This window comes from Leptodactylus fuscus, chromosome 6 (assembly GCF_031893055.1).
Source record: "Leptodactylus fuscus isolate aLepFus1 chromosome 6, aLepFus1.hap2, whole genome shotgun sequence".
NCBI lineage: Eukaryota > Metazoa > Chordata > Amphibia > Anura > Leptodactylidae > Leptodactylus > Leptodactylus fuscus.
The window spans coordinates 4135346-4161218 of record NC_134270.1 but is presented as its reverse complement, the minus strand read 5'-3'; the positions used below and the strand labels follow the sequence as shown (position 1 = coordinate 4161218).

At 44.7% G+C, this 25873-nt stretch overlaps 1 long non-coding RNA gene across 1 annotated transcript; it reads left to right on the top strand.

Moving 5' to 3' along the window:
• The first annotated feature begins 6035 nt into the window (after positions 1–6035).
• LOC142209228 (uncharacterized) lies at positions 6036–9523 on the top strand. Its single transcript, XR_012716931.1, has 3 exons — positions 6036–6104; positions 7530–7576; positions 9441–9523. It is a non-coding gene; the product is annotated as an uncharacterized LOC142209228 (long non-coding RNA).
• The last annotated feature ends 16350 nt before the right edge of the window (positions 9524–25873 follow it).

The window sequence follows — 25873 nt, the reverse complement described above, 5'->3', positions numbered from 1 at the left end:
GTACAGACTATATACAGGAGTATGTGACTGTATATAATATTATAGGTGACAGTACAGACTATATACAGGAGTATGTGACTGTATATAATATTATAGGTGACAGTACAGACTATATACAGGAGTATGTCACTGTATATAATATAAGTGACAATACAGACTATATACAGGAGTATGTGACTGTATATAGTATAGGTGACAGTACTGACTATATACAGGAGTATGTGACTGTATATAATATTATAGGTGACAGTACAGCCTATATACAGGATTATGTGACTATATAATATTATAGGTGACAGTACAGACTATATACAGGAGTATGTGACTGTATATAATATTATAGGTGACAGTACAGACTATATACAGGAGTATGTGACTGTATATAATATTATAGGTGACAGTACAGACTATATACAGGAGTATGTGACTGTATATAATATTATAGGTGACAGTACAGACTATATACAGGATTATGTCACTGTATATAATATAAGTGACAGTACAGACTATATACAGGAGTATGTGACTGTATATAGTATAGGTGACAGTACTGACTATATACAGGAGTATGTGACTGTATATAATATTATAGGTGACAGTACAGCCTATATACAGGATTATGTGACTATATAATATTATAGGTGACAGTACAGACTATATACAGGAGTATGTGACTGTATATAATATTATAGGTGACAGTACAGACTATATACAGGAGTATGTGACTGTATATAATATTATAGGTGACAGTACAGACTATATACAGGAGTATGTGACTGTATATAATATTATAAGTGACAGTACAGACTATATACAGGAGTAGGTGACTGTATATAATATTATAAGTGACAGTACAGACTATATACAGGAGTAGGTTGTCACGGGATGGTTAGAGTCTATACTATAGGCAATGTGTAATATATATTTCATGTGGAATGTATTCTCTAACCTGTTGTAAACATCAGTGTGTAGTTGGCTGATTGGGGTCTAGTGTGTTAGCACATTGTATGCAAATACCTCTAACTAGTGAGGACCAGTGAGGACAATGGGTGGAGATAATCTGATCAGTGTCTCCAAGAAGATGTTGGACGGTGCATTGTCCACAGGAGACAGGGAGTCTGCTCTCCTTGGTATAGGTGAGGGGGGAAGGATCTGTGACTCAGCCCTCCCCACCCACAGATAGAGGAAGTAACAGTCTTAGTATATAGTTGTAGCTAGCAGTTAGTATGTGTTAGCCGGCCTGTGCACAGCTCTGCAGAGAGCCAGGATATAGTTACAGGACCAAGGAACCAAAGTTATCATTGGATTGTGACTTCTGTGGACTTATTGTTATTACGGTTGATGTGACCGCTGCCGGCTACTAACTTTGTGGATTACAATAAATTGCTGTTGTCTCCCGACCTCTTGCGTCCGTGTTGATTCAAAAGACCATCCGGAGGAAGACGTATACCTTTGCTCCGTGACATATGTGACTGTATATAATATTATAGGTGACAGTACAGACTATATACAGGAGTATGTGACTGTATATAATATTATAAGTGACAGTACAGACTATATACAGGAGTATGTGACTGTATATAATATTATAGGTGACAGTACAGACTATATACAGGAGTATGTGACTGTATATAATATTATAAGTGACAGTACAGACTATATACAGGAGTATGTGACTGTATATAATATTATAGGTGACAGTACAGACTATATACAGTAGTATTTGGGGACAATAAGTATTTATTTAGCTCCCAATTGTGCAAGTTCTCCCCCTTACAAGGATGAGCTCGGCCTGTAAGTGACATCCTAGGTTAACCTCAACTACGAGAGAAAAAATGAGAAAAGTAATCCAGAAAATCCCATTGTCTGATCTGGGAATTTATTTGCAAATTATGGAGGAAATTAAGTATTTGTTTAGTAAGAAAAGTTCCTGTTACTCCTTTGTTCTGTTTCCTTTGTTGGCAGTGACAGAGGTCAGACGTTCTGTGTAAGTCCTCACATGGTTGGCGCACACTGGTGCGGGTATGTCGGCCCGTCCTCCATGCAGATCCTCTAGAGCAGCGATCAGTCATTTCCCTATTTTGCAGTTGTTGCCCTGGGAAGACCCATCAGCCCTGCAGACGGCCCCGCACATGTAAGTGTCCATACTGCGCTATTAGGGGAATGCTGCTACTAGGGGGTCAGTGCAGACTGTACACATTTATATGTAGTTACCTCCCCCTAGTGGTGGACACATGTAGCCACAATTCATCATGTAACAGAAATGAGCAGCAGATGGACACGTCCAGTATATACTCTGCAATGTGACTACAACTCCTCTGTATATAGTGCGGTGTCCATGATGGGAGTCTAATACTAGATATTGTTTGTATATACAGGACGGAGCAGATCTTGGACCTGGATGATCACCTGATGCCATATATAAAGAAAATTTTCCTAATAATTTTATTAAATTTGATGGCCTCATTTTTAAAATAAATTTTAGTCTGGCTCAACAACCTGTTGGATCTGATGGACTACAAGGACCTGAAGACCCAAATCCTGTCCAGTCGGAGACAATCACTATGGAACTTCAAGACGTACATGCTCTTTTACATTATACTATAAAATTTGGACAAGTTGTTGTTCCTGGTGGATCATCTGGTGTCAGAGATTCGGTATCTGCAGACTCCAATCCCGTCCTGTCCCGGGGTGTTACTACTAACCAAATAGGCATCAATATAATAGTAGAGATTCCGGTCATTGAACATAAGAGACGTCACAGAATTATGAATATAGTTTTCATGCCCCTGAGAATTCCTCCAGATGGACGAGCGGCTGTGACTGGTGCCCTGGAAGGACCTGAGGACGGGGACACCTGAAATCCTGCACAAGTACAGGTAACAGCTGAGGATTTCTGTGCAGCTCTTACCTGAAGAGATGGAAGAGGTCGGGGGCATTATTTAGGGGTCTGTTATTAATTAGAGGGTCTGGTCTAGTATTTGTATTAGCTTAGGGACCTCAGGTCTATAGTATAAGGGGCTGGGCTCTGTATTAGTTTGGGGGTCTGTATTAGCTTATATTTATATCTCTATACTGTGTAGGGGACTGGAGAATAGGAAATCACTAAGTCACATTTTCTTCTTTTTCTCTTCTAGACACGGCAATGGATTCCTGACCAGGCTATGCCGAGTCCTCCGACTGATTTCCCCCCGATGATTTTGCCCCTCCTCCTCTTCTTCCATGAATCATCAAATTCTCTACCAATGATGTCACTTCCTTCCATATCTCACAATCAATAAAGTAGAATAGATCAGCACATCGCGTATTGGGGTCACTTTTTTTTTTTTTTTTAAAATAAACCATTACCTGCAATTAGAAAAACATGGCTACTCTCTTTTAATAACAGGAGGGGATGAGAAGTCTCTTGCTACTGTCACAACATCCACCACTACAAGTACTAACAACACGAATGTGGGTGGTAACAGCAACACATCTGTTCTGGCAGCACCGCAGGGTTGTACTTCCTGAGAATGAAGATGACATTTTTATTACTTGGCTCACTCATATCAGTCAGTAGAGAGTATTACTTTCGAAAGTAAGTGCAGCTTGAGTCAAGGTTCTGTGTGTTCCTCTTCTTACTCGGCTGTTGTATCACGTGGCTTCAGGTGGTGGCTCTGGCAGACAATGTGCAGTGGCTGCGTGTTATCATCTCTGATATGTACAGGTCAAACAACAAATTCATGTAAATGTGCAAGATCTGCAAGAAGAATACAAGCAATGGCCATGTAGGCACAAATGTAGGAGATTGGTCTCTCCATACTCACAAGAAATGGCATCACCAGCTATTTGGCATCATAGAATTGGCAGTGTCACTGGCAGACCAAGTGAACGAGAACCTATTTCTGATAATTGAACCAAATATTCCACAATCTCATCTTCTTCCTCCATAATGTTGCACCATTCCTACTGCAAGCACAGGACAACTGCGACCTACTGCGACTACTGATGTCCGGATGGCAGCCAGTCATATAGTGTAGGTGTTCCAGACTGTAGCGATAGATATCGTAACGTGCCGCGTGATGTGGCACGTATACGCTGTGTGAGATTTTGTGGGTCGTATACGCTTCCATTGATTTCACGTTACTCTGTGTGAACTCACCCTAACAGTGTCATCTACATATTCCAGAAGCCATAACTTTCTCATTTTTCGGTTTACGTAGTCCGATGAGGACTTGATGTTTGTGTGACCGCTCGTACTGCACACTGGTGCCATTTATTATTCTGTACAATGTACCGGGAAGTAGAAGCAAATTCAGAATGAGGTGGAATTGAGAAAAAACACTTAGTACTGCCAGATTCTTATGTCTTTTTTGAGTTCCACACTACCTTAATAATGTTTCATTGTCTCTATTCTGCAGGTCGGTCCGATCACGGTGATATCAAAGTTATAGAATTTTTTTCGTGTTTTAATAACTTTACAAAAAAAATTTAAGAAAAAAGAAATTTTTTTGGAAATACGAAATATTAAATGGTAACATTACAAAGTACAATGTGTCCAGCAAAGTCCTCGTATGATTCTGGTAACAGAGAAATAAACACACATATGGGGTTTGGAAGGTGGGAAGGAGTTAAAGGGGTGTGCAGTGTTAATTTTTTTTATTTGTCTATAGAACTCAAAATCATAAATTTTTCTAACATATTGTTTTTAAAATTCTGCTTCTATACATTTATATCAGTGCAGACCCCTTTCTGCAGAGTAGAATGGAACAACCCATAGATCAATGCTATGTAATACATCCATGAGTAAGAAGATTAAACATGGTGTCAGTCATGTGACCCCTGACATGTATGTAATATACATGTGTTTGTTTGGTGCACAGGAGCCCTTCATGAGATAACTATGTGGGACTAATGGTGGAGACAGATTTTTATTCTTACTACTAGAGATGAGCAAGTAAGTATTCGATCGAATACTACGGTATTCGAAATACTCGTACTCGCTATTCGAATGGAAAAGTTTGATGCAGAACCAGCATTGATTGGCCGAATGCTATACAGTCAGCCAATCAACGCTGGTTCTTCTCCTACCTTTAGAAGTCTTCTCCATGCAGCTTCCCCGCGGCGTCTTCCGGCTCTGAATTCACTCTGCCAGGCATCGGGCCTGGGCAGAGCCGACTGTGCATGTCCGCTTGTAGTGTGGGCATGCGCAGTCGGCTCTGCCCAGGTCCGATGCCTGGCAGAGTGAATTCAGAGCCAGAAGGCCCCGCGGGGAAGCTGCAAGGAGAAGACTTCTCGGAGGATCCAGCCCGACCCTCACTTGTGGACTTGGTAAGTGTAATTTGATCGAACATTGCCTACCCCTGAAATGAGCATTTTCCCCCCATAGAGTATAATAGGGTTCAATATTCTATTCGAGTAGTCGAATATTGAGGGGCTACTCGAAACGAATATCGAACCTCGAACATTTTACTGTTCGCTCATCTCTACTTACTACCACACTGTGTATTTCCATGGCCGCCTGTCTCTAGGTGATCTTGTTAGTAAAGTTAGCTGAAATTAAATCAACAAAATGTTGAAAGAAAAAAGCTGGATCCCAGAGAGTTTAGCTCCTCCCCCCCATCCTGAGATCAGATACCAGGCAGGAGACCTAGGCAACATAGTGTAGATAATGGGGTGGAATAATGTAACATAGCAGATAAATGAAGCAGCGTTACTAAAGTGATGTATTTAGGAAGACTCCTGAATTTACATAAGATAGAAGCTTAAACAAGATCCTTGAGGTGGGAATATCCCTTTAATGACTGATCGCAATATGTCTGGTGTCTGTATGATACAGGTTAGAGTTACTCACGCAATGATTTGCAAAACTGGAAATAAAACAAACACCATATGAAGAATTTTGGCCCAGCAAATAATCTTACTGGTTAATGATCTTGGCATCGTTCCTCCTTTTGCAAATGTTAAACAGTGTGCGCTGTGTCCTAGTATTAAATATAGTGCAGCATCACCCGGTGCAGGTATCTACACCTGAGCTTAGATTATTCCGGTGAAGACGTCACCCGTCATTCCCACCATGAAGGCGGCCGCTCTTCTCCTCCTTGTGCTCCTTTCCAGCTTCTTTGGTAAGTCTATACATCAAATGTACATCAAGACTCCATATTTATAGTGTTGATTTTTCAAGACTCCTGCAGATCCCCCTGTCGTGCCATATCAACGCCTGGGCCAAGTCCTGACTATTGACCCCATCCCCCCTACGCCCAACAGCAGCACAACTGGGGTATTCCTGCCCCTGTGAGCTGTTAGGACAGGTGGAACTTTTAATTAACTAACAGCTTTACATCCCTATAAGAGGCCGAGAGACCTCCTCCCCCCTGTGTGTTTTTTTCTGTCCTATGCGACAGGACAGGTGGTGGTGGGGGGGGGGAAGGAGAGGTGTCTCGACTTCTGATAGGGGTTCCCTGTCCCCCCCCCCCGTTCTCTTACTTGTTTTCTCGCCTCTCTCCCGGTCGGGTGTAGGGCGGCATCTGTCCTCCTCTTCGCTTGCTTGCTTCTGCCAGTTCTCCGCTGGGAGGGAGGTGGGGAAACCTTACTGCTCCGCTCGGTGGAGCAGAACTCTTCGTCTGTGGCTTGTGTTGCCCAGGGACTGCGGGACTTCCGCTTCCAGGCTGGCCGCGCATGCGTCGTAGATACGGCGCATTAGACTCCGACCGCGTTCTGCGGTCCTGGGTGCTTATTCTCTGCCCCCCTTCCTCCTCAGTATTAGGGTGGTCCTGCTGCTACTCCCCAGTTCTTCGGTGGGCACATACGGCCCGCAGTTTGGGGGAAATTTTGTTAGACTTCGGGGGGGGGTGTGTGTGTGTGTGTGTGTGTCTCGGCTGGCCTCGCCTCTCTCTCCTCCTTTTGGCTATCTATCTATCTATCTATCTATCTATCTATCTATCTCCTATCTATCATCTATCTATCTCCTATCTATCTATCTATCTATCTATCTATCTATCTATCTATCTATCTATCTATCTCTCTCTCTCTCTCTCTCTCTCTATCTATCTATCTATCTATCTATCTATCTATCTATCTATCTCTCTCTCTATCTATCTATCTATCTATCTATCTCCTATCTATCTCTCTATCTATCTATCTATCTATCTATCTATCTATCTATCTATCTATCTATCTCCTATCTATCTATCTATCTATCTATCTCTCTATCTCCTATCTATCTATCTATCTATCTATCTATCTATCTATCTATCTATCTCCTTGCTGCCGTGATTTTGAATCATGGCCGCAAAATAACGCGGTGTATACGATCCTAACTCCCATTGAAATCAATGGGAGCGTTTACGGCGCGCAAACTCTCACACACTGTAAATGTGCTATATTACGCGGCACGTTACATTGTGTGAATGCACCCTAAGAGAAGGAGTCATAAAACCCATAGTAGTTGTCACCCAGCTTTCCTACAGACAGATATGACTGTAAATTACAAAAATATTCTGAATATTCTGTCCTGACATTTCTGGTCCTTTTTTTGCCCTATTTTGCAGTTGCTACTCGGGGAATCCCTATCAACCCTGCCGGAGACATCAGTCCTGTAAGTGTCTATTCTGTGTTATGGGGCAAATTGTGCTAGCTGGGGTCAGTGCAGACTGTACAGATTTATATGCAGTTACCTCCCCCTAGTGGTGGACACCTGTAGCCACAATTCATCATGTAACTATCTCTACTGTATGTAATGGGGATCAGTAAATGTCCCCCCCTCCCCCTATACAGATATATAGTGTAGAGCGGCTTCTGGTACCACAAATCCCCGGCCGGCCCAAATCTCTCCTCACACTCCCATCTGATGACTAGACCACAATGGCTGACGTTGTATCTATAGTGTATTCATCCATAGGATGGTCGGCTGTCACATCCCATCATCATTCCTGGCCCTAGGGTCACCCTGTTGTCCAGCTCTCCCTCCTATCCTGGGATGGGGGTAGCGGGAGCTTCTGTACCTAGTGCTTTATACAGCAGTAGTAATAGTAGTCAGACATTGGGGGGTCACAGTCACTTGTGCCAGATGACAATGTAACACTCAGGAGGGCCAGGGCTGGTATCACGGGTAATATATCAGATGTGGCCGGCTTTCAGGGGGTCCCTGGGTCCCAAATGTGCACAAAATCTCCTTTTTGATGTCCCCGACTACCCACCCCCACTCTGATATCTGACAATGACAACAGACAACCAGGCTTCGGGGGTAATCGTTGCTCTTTTACTAGCAGGACAAGGTAATACAAATGTACATATGGAGTAATTCTTCACATACAATACAGCGATCTTTGTAGGTAGTGTCCAGTTAGCAGGTGATGGAGGCAGAATGCTTTGGATAGTTTAGTTAGTAGTTGTTTGGGTAGTTAAACTTGTATATACTTGTAAAGATGGCCTGTATCCAGGGGGTTAGTCCACAACAACTGGGTACACGTATGTAGAATAGCAAATACAATTTTTTTCAGCAGCGGGAGACCCTCAATTTCTGCCAGACTAGCTATGGGCTTCTTAAATATAGATTTGTCCCAAAGACTTACTTGAATAGAGAGATACGTGTGAGGTCCCAGATGTATGGATAGGCAGGTCCATCAACGTCAGTGCTTGTAGGCTTGGAGCTTCAGAGGAAAACACTCTCTGAGGAGAATCTTGAGAACAGAGGAAAATCCATCTCTGTGGGAAGTGCTCTCAGAGTTGGCTGCCATTTTCAGCTCTCCATGTGCTGCTAGGTCCACATGTCTTGTCTTGTCGCTCCACACAAAAGCCCAGACAAAAGGTCCCCAACCCCCCTAGAGGGGGCGGTAACTCCTCCTCCTCCAGGCCAGTCACCTGATCATACTGGACACTCCTTCACAGTGCCAACTGAAATTACAATGGCAAAGTATAGGCAGGTGTAGTTCACAAAAACATCCACAAGATGGTGCATTAATAGACCCCCTGTGTGCTGGCTCAGGTAGAATAGAAATATATAGAAGGAATGAAGGGGGAGGAAACGCTTTACCTTATATGCAAATGTCCATACCATCTCGGTCTGCACGGACTATTAAAGGGAATGAGACGAGCAGTACCGGGACATTACAACAAGACTTTTGGATATGGGATGTTGCTCACTCCTTCCTAAAACCACCCAAACTACATTAAATATTGACTTTGGAATAAATGCACAAAACACTTTCTTTTGGGTGTCAAAATGGCCACAGCTTTATTAAACTCACAGAAGTAAAATAATAACAGAAGGAGTCAGGTGCTAGACCATTGGGATTCACGAATACTGTGAGATCCCCGACGGTCTGACATACAGCACCCGGCCAGACAGCAATAAATAAATAAAGGGGGCGGCCGCTCCGGCTTGTAATTCTACCAGAGCCCGTACACTTTAAGGGCACCAACGACCCTGTTTTATTTGTATATTGTTTGTATATATACAGAGCGGAGCAGATCCTGGACCTGATAGAACTGATGCACTGTCCAGTCCTGTCCTGCCTGAGACAATTACTTTGGAACTTCAAGACGTACGTGGTCTTGGATATTATGGTATAAAGTTTACACAAGTTGTTGTTCCTGGTGGATCATCTGGTGTCAGAGATTCGGTATCTGCAGACCCCAATCCCGTCCTGTCCCGGGGTGTTACTACTAACCAAATAGGCATCAATATAATAGTAGAGATTCCGGTCATTGAACATAAGAGACGTCACAGAATTATGAATATAGTTTTCATGCCCCTGAGAATTCCTCCAGATGGACGAGCGGCTGTGACTGGTGCCCTGGAAGGAACTGAGGACGGGGACACCTGAAATCCTGCACAAATACAGGTAACAGCTGAGGATTTATGTGCAGCTCTTACCTGAAGGGATGGAAGAGGTCGGGGGCATTATTTAGGGGTCTGTTATTATAGATGTGTAGGGGACTGGATAATAGGAAATCACTAAGTCACATTTTTCTCTTCTAGACGCGGCAATGGATTCCTGACCAGGCTATGACGAGTCCTCGGACTGATTTCCCCCTGATGATTTTGCCCCTCCTCCTCTTCTTCCATGAATCAGCATATTCTCTACCAATGATGTCACTTCCTTCCATGTCCCACAACCAATAAAATACAATATATCAGCACATGGCGTATTGGGGTCACTTATTTAAAAAAAACAAACAATTACCTGTGATTAGTAAAACATGGCTACTCTCTTTTAACAACAGCGCCCCCGTCTGCCTAAAGGTTGTCACTGGTATTACAGCTCAGCTTCATTGACTCCAATAAATCTGACACCAGGTTCACACTAGGGTTAGGGGGTCTGTTCTTTGAGTCCATAAAAATGGAAACTCTATCCACCCTAAAAAGCGGTTACCCCCAGACAGACTATAATGGGGTTCGCCGGGTTTCTGCCAATTTAAGGGTGCGTTCACACGATGTAACGTCCGCGTGATATGGCACGTATACGGCGTGTGAGAGGTTGCGCGCCGTAAAAGCTCCCATTAATTTTGCGGCCGCAAAATAGTGCAGCATATACAATCCTAACTCCCATTGAAATGAATGGGAGCTTTTCCGGCGCGCAAACTCTGACACGCCGTATACATGCCAGATCACGCTACACGTTACATCGTGTGAAGGCAGCCTAAAGTTTACGTAGGAGCGATCCTAGGACCCCGTCCTGACAGGCCAGGTAATGTCACAGCGACAGCACCACATATGGCTATAGGGAGACGTTTGGTAACAAAGAGCCTGTATAATAACACACTGCACATCGTTTGCTAATAGTTTTCTCCTTTGATAGAATATTCTGGAAATATATTCCTAAGTCACAGCCGGTGTTTTGGGAGTGAAGGGGACTTGTCTGCGCCCTGACCGCTCTTATGAATATGCACATTATAAAGCAATGTTAATAAAAGCCGCGGCCGACTACGTCCACTTAAGAATTAAACTGTTGTCCTGTTTCCATTTACCACTTTATTGCAGCACTGGAGTCCTGGGTTTGAATCCTGCTAATATCAGCAAAGAGTTTGTATGTTCTCCCCATGTCCTGTGGGTTTCTACCGGACCCTCTGGTTTCCTCCCACACCCCAAAGACTGATAGGGAATGTATATGGTGAGCCCTATAGGGGACAGTGACTGACAATATCTGTACAGCGCTGTGGCATATGATGTCTATAGCAAATAAATAAATCAGAAAACCAGGACAATGGACATCAAAGTTGCCTGGTCTGTAATAATTGAAAGCCATCCCATCATATAAATACAAAGTCCTTCCTTTTTCTATCACATTTGTATATATTAGTAGCCGACTCCTTGTGCCAGGTCACACACAGTATAGATTCAGCAGCGGCTTCACCTATAGAATGAGAAATATATCTGCAATGAAACAAAGGGCAAAACATCAACTCAATGTGCTCAGTTATGGCGGCGACCTCGGAATCTCACAGGAAGAAGTCACACAAGACAAGAGATAAAAGAGATAGTATATAGTACAAGTAGTACAAGTACACAGTACATGAAGATGGATGAAGGAACAGAGTCAGCCACAGTCACCCCATAACAGAGCCCGCCAGTCACCCCATAACAGAGCCAGCCACAGTGTACCCCATAACAGACCCAGCCACAGTCACCCCATAACAGACCCAGCCACAGTCACCCCATAACAGAGCCAGCCACAGTCAACCCATAACAGACCACGCCACAGTCACCCCATAACAGAGCCAGCCACAGTGTACCCCATAACAGACCCAGCCACAGTCACCCCATAACAGACCCAGCCACAGTCACCCCATAACAGACCCAGCCACAGTCACCCCATAACAGAGCCAGCCACAGTCAACCCATAACAGACCACGCCACAGTCACCCCATAACAGAGCCAGCCACAGTGTACCCCATAACAGACCCAGCCACAGTCACCCCATAACAGACCCAGCCACAGTCACCCCATAACAGACCCAGCCACAGTCACCCCATAACAGAGCCCGCCACAGTCAACCCATAACAGACCACGCCACAGTCACCCCATAACAGAGCCCGCCACAGTCACCCCATAACAGAGCCAGCCACAGTGTACCCCATAACAGAGCCAGCCACAGTGTACCCCATAACAGAGCCAGCCACAGTCACCCCATAACAGAGCCCGCCACAGTCACCCCATAACAGACCACGCCACAGTCACCCCATAACAGACCCAGCCACAGTCACCCCATAACAGAGCCAGCCACAGTCAACCCATAACAGACCCAGCCACAGTGTACCCCATAACAGGGCCAGTCACAGTGTACCCCATAACAGAGCCAGCCACAGTGTGCCCCATAACAGACCCAGCCACAGTGTACCCCATAACAGAGCCAGTCACAGTCACCCCATAACAGAGCCAGCCACAGCGTACCCCATAACAGAGTCAGCCACAGCAAACCCCATAACAGAGCCAGCCACAGCATACCCCATAACAGACCCAGCCACAGTGTACCCCATCACAGGGTCAGCCACAGTCACCCCATAACAGAGCCAGCCACAGTGTACCCCATAACAGAGCCAGTCACAGTCACCCCATAACAGAGCCAGCCACAGTCACCCCATAACAGACCCAGCCACAGTGTACCCCAAAAAAGAGCCAGCCACAGTCACCCCATAACAGAGCCAGCCACAGTGTACCCCATAACAGACCCAGCCACAGTGTACCCCATAACAGGGCCAGTCACAGCCACCCCATAATAGAGCCAACCACAGTGTACCCCATAACAGGGCCAGTCACAGCCACCCCATAATAGAGCCAACCACAGTGTACCCCATAACAGAGTCAATCACAGAGTACCCCATAACAGAGCCAGCCACAGTGTACCCCTTAACAGAACCAGCCACAGTCACCCCATAACAGAGCCAGTCACAGAGTAGTCAGGTGAGACAATGTAACTAGTTTCTATGGGTTTTGTTTTTTTGTCTTCCATGACGTTCACACATAAGTCTTTACTCCGAACAGACCCCGGGGGTAAAGAGGGAAATATTTGTTGTGTAGGCGGATTAGACAAAGTCACTGATGTCAGGAGAAATTCATTACAGTACAGCAAATAGATGGCAAGTCCTACTACTGTCACTATGTAACCTCAGAGATCACAGCACAATATGTCACCTGCATCATACCAGGAGGTAGCACAAATCCCCCATACAGTGGCGGATCCAGGGTTTGCGGGGCCCTGGGCAATTGACTTTGGCGGGGCCTTATGCGCAGCTCGCCGCAGCAAATTAGGCCCCACCCACTTTTATGTTGACTCCGCCCATTCTCATTCATTTTTCATGTGATTCCACACAGTATAATCCTCCTACAGTCACCCTTAAATTATATGTCCCCCCTCCATCTCTCCCCATTTTCATATACACCCTTCATCTACCCCTAGTTTCATGTCCCCCCCTCTATCTCTGTCCCCAGTTTCATGCCATTCTCCCCCTTTATCTGCCCACAGTTTCATGTCCCCCCCCGTCTCTGCCCCAGTGTCATGCCGTTCTCCCCCCTTCATCTGCCCCAATGTCATGCCATTCTCCCCCCCTTCATCTGCCCCAGTGTCATGCCATTCTCCCCCCCTTCATCTGCCCCAGTGTCATGCCATTCTCCCCCCTTCATCTGCCTCAGTGTCATGCCGTTCTCCCCCCCCTTCATTTGCCCCAGTGTCATGCCATCCCCCACTTCATCTGCCCCAGTGTCATGCCATTCTCCCCCCTTCATCTGCCTCAGTGTCATGCCGTTCTCCCCCCTTCATCTGTCCCAGTGTCATGCCGTTCTCCCCCCCTTCATCTGCCCCAGTGTCATGCCATTCTCCCCCCTTCATCCGCCTCAGTGTCATGCCGTTCTCCCCCCCTCCATCCGCCCTAGTGTCATGCCGTTCTCCCCCCTCCATCCGCCCCAGTGTCATGCCGTTCTCCCCCCCTCCATCTGCCCCAGTGTCATGCTGTTCCCCCCTCCCCTTCATTTGCCCCCCAGTTTCTTTGGGCCCACTCCATCTTTGTCCCCAGTTTCATGCCGTTCTCTCCCCACCCCCTTCATCTTCCCCAGTGTCATGCCGTTCCCCCCCCCTCCCCTTCATTTGCCCCCCAGTTTGATGGGCCCCCTTCATTATGATCCACCTTAATATTTAATACAAAACAAACACTTACACTCACCTTCCATCGTTCCCCCGACGCTCCTCTCTCCCACTCCAGTCACATACGCGATGCAGGAGCTGTGATCTCAGCTCCTGCTTTGCTCCGGCCCGGCTTGCGTGTGTAAGCGTGATGTGATGACATCATCGCGCCTACACACGCAAACCGGGCCGGAGCTTTAAAGCAGGAGCTGATCTCACAACTCCTGCATCGCGTATGTATTCAGCTCATCGGCGGACGGACGCCGATGAGCTGAAATCGTGACAGGTAAGTGCCGGGGCTCTGTGGGCCCCGGCAATGTGCGACTATGCCGAGGCTGACCGGGACCATTTTGTTAGGGCCGGGCCGCGGGGCCCCTCTAAGCGCGGGGCCCTGGGCGGTTGCCCGGCTCGCCCGGCCCTGGATCCGCCCCTGCCCCCATAACAGTGTCATCTACAGATCCCCCATAACAGTGTCATCTACAGATCCCCCATAACAGTGTATTCTACAGATCCCCCATAACAGTGTGGATGAAGGCACAGAGTCAGCCACAGTCACCCCATAACATAGCCAACCAGTGTACCCCATAACAGAGCCAGTCACAGTGTACCCCATAATAGGGCCAGTCACAGCCACCCCATAATAGAGCCAACCACAGTGTACCCCATAACAGGGCCAGCCACAGTGTACCCCATAACAGGGCCAGCCACAGTGTACCCCATAACAGGGCCAGCCACAGTGTACCCCATAACAAAGCCAGCCACAGTGTACCCCATAACAGAGCCAGCCACAGTGTACCCCATAACAGAGCCAACCACAGTGACCCAAATAAAAGGGTCAGCCACAGTGTACCCCATAACAGAGCCAACCACAGTGACCCAAATAAAAGGGTCAGCCACAGTGTAACCCATAACAGTGACAGCCACAGTCACCCCATAACAGAGCCAGCCACAGTGTACCCCATAACAGGGCCAGCCACAGTATACCCCATAACAGAGCCAGCCACAGTCACCCTATAACAGAGCCAGCCACAGTGTACCCTATAACAGAGCCAGCCACAGTGACCCAAATAAAAGGGCCAGCCACAGTGTACCCAATAACAGAGCCAGCCACAATGTACCCCATAACAGGGCCAGCCATAGTATACCCCATAACAGAGCCAGCCACAGTGTACCCCATAACAGCCAGCCACAGTGACCCCATAACAGAACCAGCCACAGTGACCCCATAACAGAGCCAGCCACAGTGTACCCCATAACAGAGCCAACCACAGTGACCCAAATAAAAGGGTCAGCCACAGTGTACCCCATAACAGTGACAGCCACAGTCACCCTATAACAGAACCAGCCACAGTGTACCCCATAACAGAGCCAGCCACAGTCACCCTATAACAGAACCAGCCACAGTGTACCCCATAACAGAGCCAGCCACAGTCACCCTATAACAGAACCAGCCACAGTGTACCCCATAACAGAGCCAGCCATAGTGTACCCCATAACAGAGCCAGCCACAGTGTACCCCATAACAGAGCCAGCCACAGTCACCCTATAACAGAACCAGCCACAGTGTACCCCATAACAGAACCAGCCACAGTGTACCCCATAACAGAGCCAGCCACAGTGTACCCCATAACAGAGCCAGCCATAGTGTACCCCAGAACAGGGCCAGCCACAGTGACCCAAATAAAAGGGCCAGCCATAGTGTACCCAATAACAGAGCCAGCCACAGTGTACCCCATAACACGGCCAGCCACAGTGTACCCCTTAACAGACCCAGCCACAGTGTACCCCATAACAAACCCAGCCACAGTGTACCCCATAACAGAGCCAGCCACTTTTTACCCGATAACAGACCCAGCCAGTCACCCCATAACAGAGCCAGCCACAGTGTACCCCATAACAAACCCAGCCACAGTGTACCCGATAACAGACCCAGCCACAGTGTACCCCATAACAGTGCCAGCCACATGTACCTCATAACAGGGCCAGCCACAGTGTACCCCATAACAGAGCCAACCACAGTGTACCCCATAACAGGGCCAGCCACAGAGTAGTCAGGTGAGACAATGTAACTAGTTTGTATATGACATCCCCTAATACACAAGTATAGGGTCATGGAAGGTAAAGCGGATCACACGTCTCTTCCTGTAAGCGATCACCTTATGTCATGTTCTGTCTCTGCTGAATTTCCTGGTACTGGATCCAGTAAGGAAACTGAACAGACCCCGGGGGTAAGGAGGGAAATAGTTGTTGTGTAGGCGGATTAGACAGTCATCGATGTCAGGAGAGATTCATTATAGTACAGTGTCACGGGATGGTTAGAGTCTATACTATAGGCAATGTGTAATATATATTTCATGTGAAATGTATTCTCTAACCTGTTGTATACATCAATGTGTAGTTGGCTGATTAGGGTCTAGTGTGTTAGCACATTGTATGCAAATACCTCTAACTAGTGAGGACAATGGGTGGAGATAATCTGATCAGTGTCTCCAAGAAGATGTTGGATGGTGCATTGTCCATAGTAGACAGGGAGTCTGCTCTCCTTGGTATAGGTGAGGGGGGAAGGATCTGTGACTCAGCCCTCCCCCCCCCACAGATATAGGTGTAACAGTCTTAGTATATAGTTGTAGCTGGAGTTAGTATGTGTTAGCCGGCCTGTGCACAGCTCTGCAGAGAGCCAGGATTTAGTTACAGGACCAAGGAGCCAAAGCTATCATTGGATTGTGACTTCTGTGGACTTATTGTTGTTACGGTTGATGTGACCGCCACCGGCTACTAACTTTGTGGATTACAATAAATTGCTGTTGTCTCCTGACCTCTTGCGTCCGTGTTGATTCAAGATATCCTCCGGAGGAAGACGTATACCTTTGCTCTGTGACAACTGGTTGGCAGCGGTGGGATCAACAGCGGACAGCGAGATGGACTACAGCAGCCCAGCGATTAATGGAGCCACAACCTCAGAATACAGGAACTGGACTATGGCAAGTCTACAAGTAAGGGCCCGGGAACTAAACCTGAGTTATCAGGGAAGAACGAAAGAGCAACTGATCGAGGCACTGGAGGAGATGACCCTGCAAAGCGACCATGAGGAGGGCTGCCCCCAGGAGACAGTAGAGATACAGGAGTGGCAGGTACAGACCCAAAAGAGCAGATGGGTTGTTTTGTATGAGGAGGAGTTGGCAGTGCTGGGGCTAGGAGCAACTGCAGAGCAAAGGAGTAGAGCATTACAGAGGGCTCAGGAAATGGAGAAGGAGGAACAGAGAATGGCACATGAAAAGGAAAGAATGGCGCATGAAATGCGAATGGCTGTGATAACTACGCGGAATTATAATCAAACGTCGACCCCCAGCCCAACAGTGAGAGAACCACCATATGTCTCCCATAAACACTTCAAGACCTTTGATGAAGCGGCTGGGGATGTTGATGGATATTTTCAGGACTTCGAACACCAGTGCCGCCTGATGGAAGTCCCAGAGAAGGATTGGGTCCGGTATCTGGTGGGGCACCTACGAGATGGGGCTGCGGAAGCTCTCAGAGCCATGGACCCTAGTGATCAGCGGGACTATGAGGCCATTAAAAGAGCGGTACAGAAGTATTATGCAGTCACTCCAGAGTCCTACCGAGTTCAGTTCCGCTCTTTGTCTTACAATGGGGGAAGCTCCTTCCACATGTTCGCCCACAAGTTGAAGCAAGCATGCAAGCGCTGGCTAGAAGCAGAGGAGGCTGTCACAGTCGATAAGATCCTCCAAGTCATACTTAAGGAACAGTTCTTTTCCCAGTGCCCCGCTGAGATTCGTGAGTGGGTGCTGGAACGGAACCCAGCCACAGTGGAGCAAGCTGCTTCCCTTGCAGATGAGGGCCTGACCATCAAGCCACAGTGGAAGAGGTTGTTTGCAGAGGAGCGGAAAACTACCACAGTCCGCCAGACACCCTTCATCCAGCCACCCACCTTTCGTGCCCGGCCTCAGGATTACAATTCCCCCTCTACCCCTGCCCCAGCCCATCGGCCTCCAGCTATGAACAACCCTGTCCCTAGACAACGACCTACTGGAAGAATGCTAGAGCGCAGATGTTTTGGGTGCGGGCGGCCTGGACATTTGCAAGCTAGTTGCCCTGTTAACATGGGGACACGGGCCACCGTGGCATCCCGGCCTATTCACTACCTGGGAACCACCCCTAGGACTGAAAGTTTGGCCCCATTTCCAGATGACTCCATGAATGACCCATCTGTTCCACCTCCAGGGGTCTATGGGATTCAGCCTTCCGCCACACATCCCGCAAACCTTCAGCGGAAGCACTTGCAGGAGGTCCTACTGGATGGCCGAACAGTTGTTGGAGTCCGGGACTCGGGAGCTTTCCTAACGGTAGCGGACCCCCGAGTGGTTCGACCCGAGGCCCTAGAGGAGGGCCCTGGCCTTTCTATCGAGTTGGCAGGAGGTACTCGGAAACGTATTCCTAAAGCTACCGTGGAACTCGACTATGGTTATGGACCAAAACGATGCACAATTGGTGTGATGAGCGGGCTGCCGGCCGATGTTCTGTTAGGCAACGATGTTGGAAATCTACAGTGCCACTTTGTGGGAGCAGTGACCCGAAGCCAAGCTCAGAGAGACGCCAACATGGATCGACCGGATTTTCTGCCAGATGCCAGCCCTTCAACCCTACAACTTTACCATTCAGTACCGCCGAGGGAACCAACACCAGAACGCAGATGGGTTATCCCAGCCGGAGGACATATGAGCTATAGAGACTGATGTGCATTCCTTAATTTACCTGTGTAGGCCAATTGTGTCATGCACATGTTTTGAGAGGGGGAGGGGTTGTCACGGGATGGTTAGAGTCTATACTATAGGCAATGTGTAATATATATTTCATGTGAAATGTATTCTCTAACCTGTTGTATACATCAATGTGTAGTTGGCTGATTAGGGTCTAGTGTGTTAGCACATTGTATGCAAATACCTCTAACTAGTGAGGACAATGGGTGGAGATAATCTGATCAGTGTCTCCAAGAAGATGTTGGATGGTGCATTGTCCATAGTAGACAGGGAGTCTGCTCTCCTTGGTATAGGTGAGGGGGGAAGGATCTGTGACTCAGCCCTCCCCCCCCCACAGATATAGGTGTAACAGTCTTAGTATATAGTTGTAGCTGGAGTTAGTATGTGTTAGCCGGCCTGTGCACAGCTCTGTAGAGAGCCAGGATTTAGTTACAGGACCAAGGAGCCAAAGCTATCATTGGATTGTGACTTCTGTGGACTTATTGTTGTTACGGTTGATGTGACCGCCACCGGCTACTAACTTTGTGGATTACAATAAATTGCTGTTGTCTCCTGACCTCTTGCGTCCGTGTTGATTCAAGATATCCTCCGGAGGAAGACGTATACCTTTGCTCCGTGACATACAGCAAATAGATGGCGAGTCTGTCACGGGATGGTTAGAGTCTATACTATAGGCAATGTGTAATATATATTTCATGTGGAATGTATTCTCTAACCTGTTGTAAACATCAGTGTGTAGTTGGCTGATTGGGGTCTAGTGTGTTAGCACATTGTATGCAAATACCTCTAACTAGTGAGGACCAGTGAGGACAATGGGTGGAGATAATCTGATCCTTGTCTCCAAGAAGATGTTGGACTGTGCATTGTTCAAAAGAGACAGGGAGTCTGCTCTCCTTGGTATAGGTGAGGGGGGAAGGATCTGTGACTCAGCCCTTCCCACCCCCAGATATAGGAAGTAACAGTTTAGTATATAGATATAGCTAGCAGTTAGTATGAGTTAGCCGGCCTGTGCACAGCTCTGTAGAGAGCCAGGATTTAGTTACAGGACCAAGGAGCCAAAGCTATCATTGGATTGTGACTTCTGTGGACTTATTGTTATTACGGTTGATGTGACCGCCGCCGGCTACTAACTTTGTGGATTACAATAAATTGCTGTTGTCTCCCGACCTCTTGCGTCCATGTTGATTCAAAAGACCTTCCGGAGGAAGACGTATACCTTTGCTCCGTGACAGAGTCCTACTACTGTCACTATGTAACCTCAGAGATCACAGAACAATATGTCACTTGCATCATACCAGGAGGTAGCACAGATCCCCCATAACAGTGTCATCTACAGATCCCCCATTTACAGTGTCACCTACAGATCCCCCATAACAGTGTCATCTACAGATCCCCCATAACAGTGTCACCTACAGATCCCCCATAACAGTATCATCTACAGATCCCCCATAACAGTATCATCTACAGATCCCCCATAACAGTATCATCTACAGATCCCCCATAACAGTATCATCTACAGATCCCCCATAACAGTGTCATCTACAGATCCCCATAACAGTGTCATCTATAACATTGATGGTGAATCTTTTAGAGACCAAGTGCAGCTCAAAGCCCATTAATTTATTGCCAAGTGTCAGCGCAGCAATGTCACCGTAATATTGATGTTTTATTTTACATCTCACATCATCTTGTGTCTTCGCCCTTACATGAGACATTTTTCATTTATGTGTTTTTGTATTTTACTCCTTATATTCCAGACACCAGAACTGTCTCATTTTTCTGTTTCTGTAGTTATATGGGGGTTTGGTTTTTGTGTGACTGCTCGTACTTCACACTGCTGCCATTTATTATTCTGTACAATGTGTCGGGAATTGAGAAAAAAAAAAAACCAAAAACACAGCACCGCTATTTTTTCGCCCATTTTATTATGGAGGTAATTTTTCAGCCATTCTGATTTCTCTTTTTCCACTACAGTCTTCACCGTCTAGGACAAAGGTTTTTATATTTTAATAGTTTGGACTTTTTTGGCATTGGTAATCCTAATGTGGTTAACCAGAAATGGTTATAAGGCTGTGGCCCCATGGGAGGTAAATGTCGCGATCTGTCCACGGCATTTTACATTAAAGGCAAATTTGGTATTGCCGGAACCGTACTGACCCATAGAATACAGATGGCTGGTCAGTTTGGCTGCACAGGGAGTTCCGCAAACACAAAGCCCATCAGAAAGTTGCGGGAACGCATTTTTTCTCCATTTCCACCCCATTCTGAATTATTTTCCAGCTTCTCAGGACATCATATGGAATATATAATAGTAACATTACAAAGTACAATGTGTCCAGCGAAGTCCTCGAATGAATCTGGCAATAGAGAAATAAACTTACGTATGGGGTTTGGAAGGCGGGAAGGAGTTAAAGGGGTGTGCAGTGTTAATTTTTTTATTTGTCTATAGAACTCAGAATCATTAAATTTTCTAACATCTTGTTTTTAAAATTCAGTTTACATACATTTATATCAAGTATACACGACTAAATATAGGGCAAAAATTGGCAAAGCAATGTAAATAGAACACTATGCTAAAAAAGCGCACTGCCACAGAAAATGTTTAGCAAAAAATATATAAAGCTTTATTTAAATACATTTTAAAACATATATAAGACAGAAATAATGAATGGGGTGATACAACCAAACAGAACAATGAAGGCCCAAGATGGAATACTAATGGCTGATGATGAATAAATGACACTTACATTACATATATATAAGGATATGTGAAACATCCATAGTTTCTAAAGTGCATATATAACATACATAGTTTTTTAAAGTGCAAATATTCTGTGAAATAACATGATACCAAGTAGTAAATTACCTATGGGTGGACCTTCATGTAGTGAACGCGCCCCGACACGCGTTTCGCCACTACCGTGGCTTCATCAGGGGGAAAAAGATGATGTGGCCATGAGGTTTGTATGGAGAATATATAGGGTCATACTTGATGAGCAAATTGAAGCAGCTGATAGTATTGGAAAAAGCTGGTGGACATGTGAAGCGTTGTAGCTGAGCTTACTGAAACACAAGCCTGGGTTGTTGTATCTCAAGCATATATGTATACAAGTACTAGAAAAACGCTAAGTGTGAATAAGTACAAAGAATCAAGGTGCACATAGAGCAATTATTATACTATAACTGGGAGCAAAAAGTCACAAAGTAAAACATTAGGTGTGAACAAGGACCTTGATATTACATGGGATTACATCAGCTGGTATGGAAGATACATAGATGATCTGTTGCTTGTTTGGCACGGAAACGTTGACTTGGTGCCCAAATTTGTGGAATATGTGAATGACAATCGGTTCAATCTCAGATTCACACACAAAATAGAAAAAATTTCCATTGATTTCTTGGATATTAATCTGGTGCACGTCCACAGGAATAAAAAATTGAAGATCCAGCGTATCCGTAAAAAATCTTTTTCTTACTTTATTAAATGGTTCGTAGCCACATTAAAATTGGGTCACAGACATGGATGGTATAGGCAAGATGGAAACAGCATTAAGTCTGACTGACGCGTTTCGAGAATATAGTTCTCTTAGTCATAGTCTACCGGACAACTGAGCACAGAGTTTAAATACATGTCTACCTTGCACCTGTCTCAGCTGTACCGAATATAAATTAACCAATCCTGATCATACATAGAAACAAACAGTTAAAACCAATACTAACACACAAAAGAAATACAAAATGCTGCTCCAAACCAACATGATTACAATAAAACATATAAATAAACATATATAAATATATACAACAGACACAAGTACAAAAAAACACATTGTATATTGTCTTGACACTCGATGTCTTTAATTGGGACGATTAAATATCCATACGATGTAAGTCCAACAACTCTAGAAAAGCAAACACACAGTCACATGATAAGATGATTCAATATTACCTTGTATGTTTCCACAATCCCATAAAAAGGACATGCCCGTGTATCCTGCTCCCGTAACGTATTATGCCCATATGAAAGATGGCGTCCGAACTAACTGAGTTTAACAATGCACATGCGCATCCCGATATCGTGTTTGCCCATATTAAACATGGCGCTGCCATCGTTCAAGTATCATAATGCGCATGCGCATCATGTCAGACAGCGAAAACTGTATTCTGCCCTTAATAAACGTGATGTTCATATTACCAATACCCCGCACTGCGCATGCCTTAGGTCCTGCTTACAACGAGATGCAAACCGGACTCAATCACGGAAACTACAGCAGATCGTGGGCCTCACAAACAGATAAGAACTCACAGGATAACCCTTCAATGACACAAAGAAAAATCATGAATGATAATAAACACGCTATGCACAGGTAAGTATATCACATTTTGAAGATAGAAAAAATATATATGTATATGGAAACAAATGTATCCAAATGATGACCACCTAGTATAACTAATGTTATTAAATGGAGTGGATATTATAATGTAATGTACAGGAAACCATGTTGATGTCATAGCGTATACCCAATACCTGGGACGAAACATTGGTTCCTGAAAATAAGTCAGACAATGTATCTAAACATAATATACAAAAAAAGTATTCAACTCCATTAATAAATGTATAACAAATCATTCCGCTTATTAAGGCCATGTGGAAAGCGTGTATTGAGTTTGAATATCCATTTGGCTTCCAATAATTTTAATTGATACTCCCTATCTCCTCCACGGACAGATTTCCTCACCTGGTCAATAGCTTTAAAAGAAAATGTGCTAATATCACTATTATGGTTAGTAATAAAATGTTGTGAGACTCCTGTTGATTTTGCACAATTTTTGTTCACTATGCTATAAATGTGTTCCGCTATCCTGATCTTTACAGCACGTGTGGTACATCCCACATACTTTTTATTACATTCGGTACAAGTTATCATATAGAAAACATGTGTACTTGAGCAATTTAAAAATTGTCTTATTTGATAGATGCGCTTCTCCTCAGAATCCTTAAAAATAGGAGTCTTATCCACAAATCTGCACATATTGCATCTATTAGTACCACACTTGAAAAAGCCTTTCAGATGTAACCATGTTTCACTCTGTACTGATGTATTACTATTGTAAAGGCTCGGTGATAACATGTTCCCCAGCGTCTTACCTCTTTTGGAAACATACTTGCACCCTTGTGCTAAGATGGATCCAAGGACCTCATCCTGATATAAAATTGGCATGTTCTTTTTAATAATATCAACAACCTGTTTATAATTGTGGCTGAAGGTGGTAGAAAAATAAACATTCATATTATCAATTTTGGTAGTATTTGTTTCTTTAGGAATAAGCAAAGTTTTCCTATCATAATTTGCCACAATTGTTTCTGCTCTCTTAATGGTCCACTGGGGATAGCCCCTATCTCTAAATCTCTTACCAATCTGTACCCTGTTATTATGAAAATTTTGTTCCGTGGTACAGGCTCTTTTGGCCCTAATCAGTTTCGCCCTCATTGGCAAACTTGGTTATGGCATTCTGGGAACACCTTTTTATATACAATATTCAAAACCCTTTCAGACAAGCAGTGGCCTGGTTTGGCCGTTATATAGATGACCTTTTAATCGTGTGGTGTGGAAGGAACGAGGATATTCCTGCATTTATGAGTTATCTTAATAACAATGATTTCAATCTCAAATTCACGCATAGAGTGGAGGATATCAGTATTGATTTCCTGGACATAACCTTAGTTGCGGACACAGACACTGGTACAGTTAAGACTAGTCTTTATAGGAAGCCTTTGTCTGGGAATACTCTACTCCATGCAGACAGCCAGCATCCCACTCATACCAAAAAATCACTTCCTTTAGGCGAACTGATTAGGGCCAAAAGAGCCTGTACCACGGAACAAAATTTTCATAATAACAGGGTACAGATTGGTAAGAGATTTAGAGATAGGGGCTATCCCCAGTGGACCATTAAGAGAGCAGAAACAATTGTGGCAAATTATGATAGGAAAACTTTGCTTATTCCTAAAGAAACAAATACTACCAAAATTGATAATATGAATGTTTATTTTTCTACCACCTTCAGCCACAATTATAAACAGGTTGTTGATATTATTAAAAAGAACATGCCAATTTTATATCAGGATGAGGTCCTTGGATCCATCTTAGCACAAGGGTGCAAGTATGTTTCCAAAAGAGGTAAGACGCTGGGGAACATGTTATCACCGAGCCTTTACAATAGTAATACATCAGTACAGAGTGAAACATGGTTACATCTGAAAGGCTTTTTCAAGTGTGGTACTAATAGATGCAATATGTGCAGATTTGTGGATAAGACTCCTATTTTTAAGGATTCTGAGGAGAAGCGCATCTATCAAATAAGACAATTTTTAAATTGCTCAAGTACACATGTTGTCTATATGATAACTTGTACCGAATGTAATAAAAAGTATGTGGGATGTACCACACGTGCTGTAAAGATCAGGGTAGCGGAACACATTTATAGCATAGTGAACAAAAATTGTGCAAAATCAACAGGAGTCTCACAACATTTTATTACTAACCATAATAGTGATATTAGCACATTTTCTTTTAAAGCTATTGACCAGGTGAGGAAATCTGTCCGTGGAGGAGATAGGGAGTATCAATTAAAATTATTGGAAGCCAAATGGATATTCAAACTCAATACACGCTTTCCACATGGCCTTAATAAGCGGAATGATTTGTTATACATTTATTAATGGAGTTGAATACTTTTTTTGTATATTATGTTTAGATACATTGTCTGACTTATTTTCAGGAACCAATGTTTCGTCCCAGGTATTGGGTATACGCTATGACATCAACATGGTTTCCTGTACATTACATTACAATATCCACTCCATTTAATAACATTAGTTATACTAGGTGGTCATCATTTGGATACATTTGTTTCCATATACATATATATTTTTTCTATCTTCAAAATGTGATATACTTACCTGTGCATAGCGTGTTTATTATCATTCATGATTTT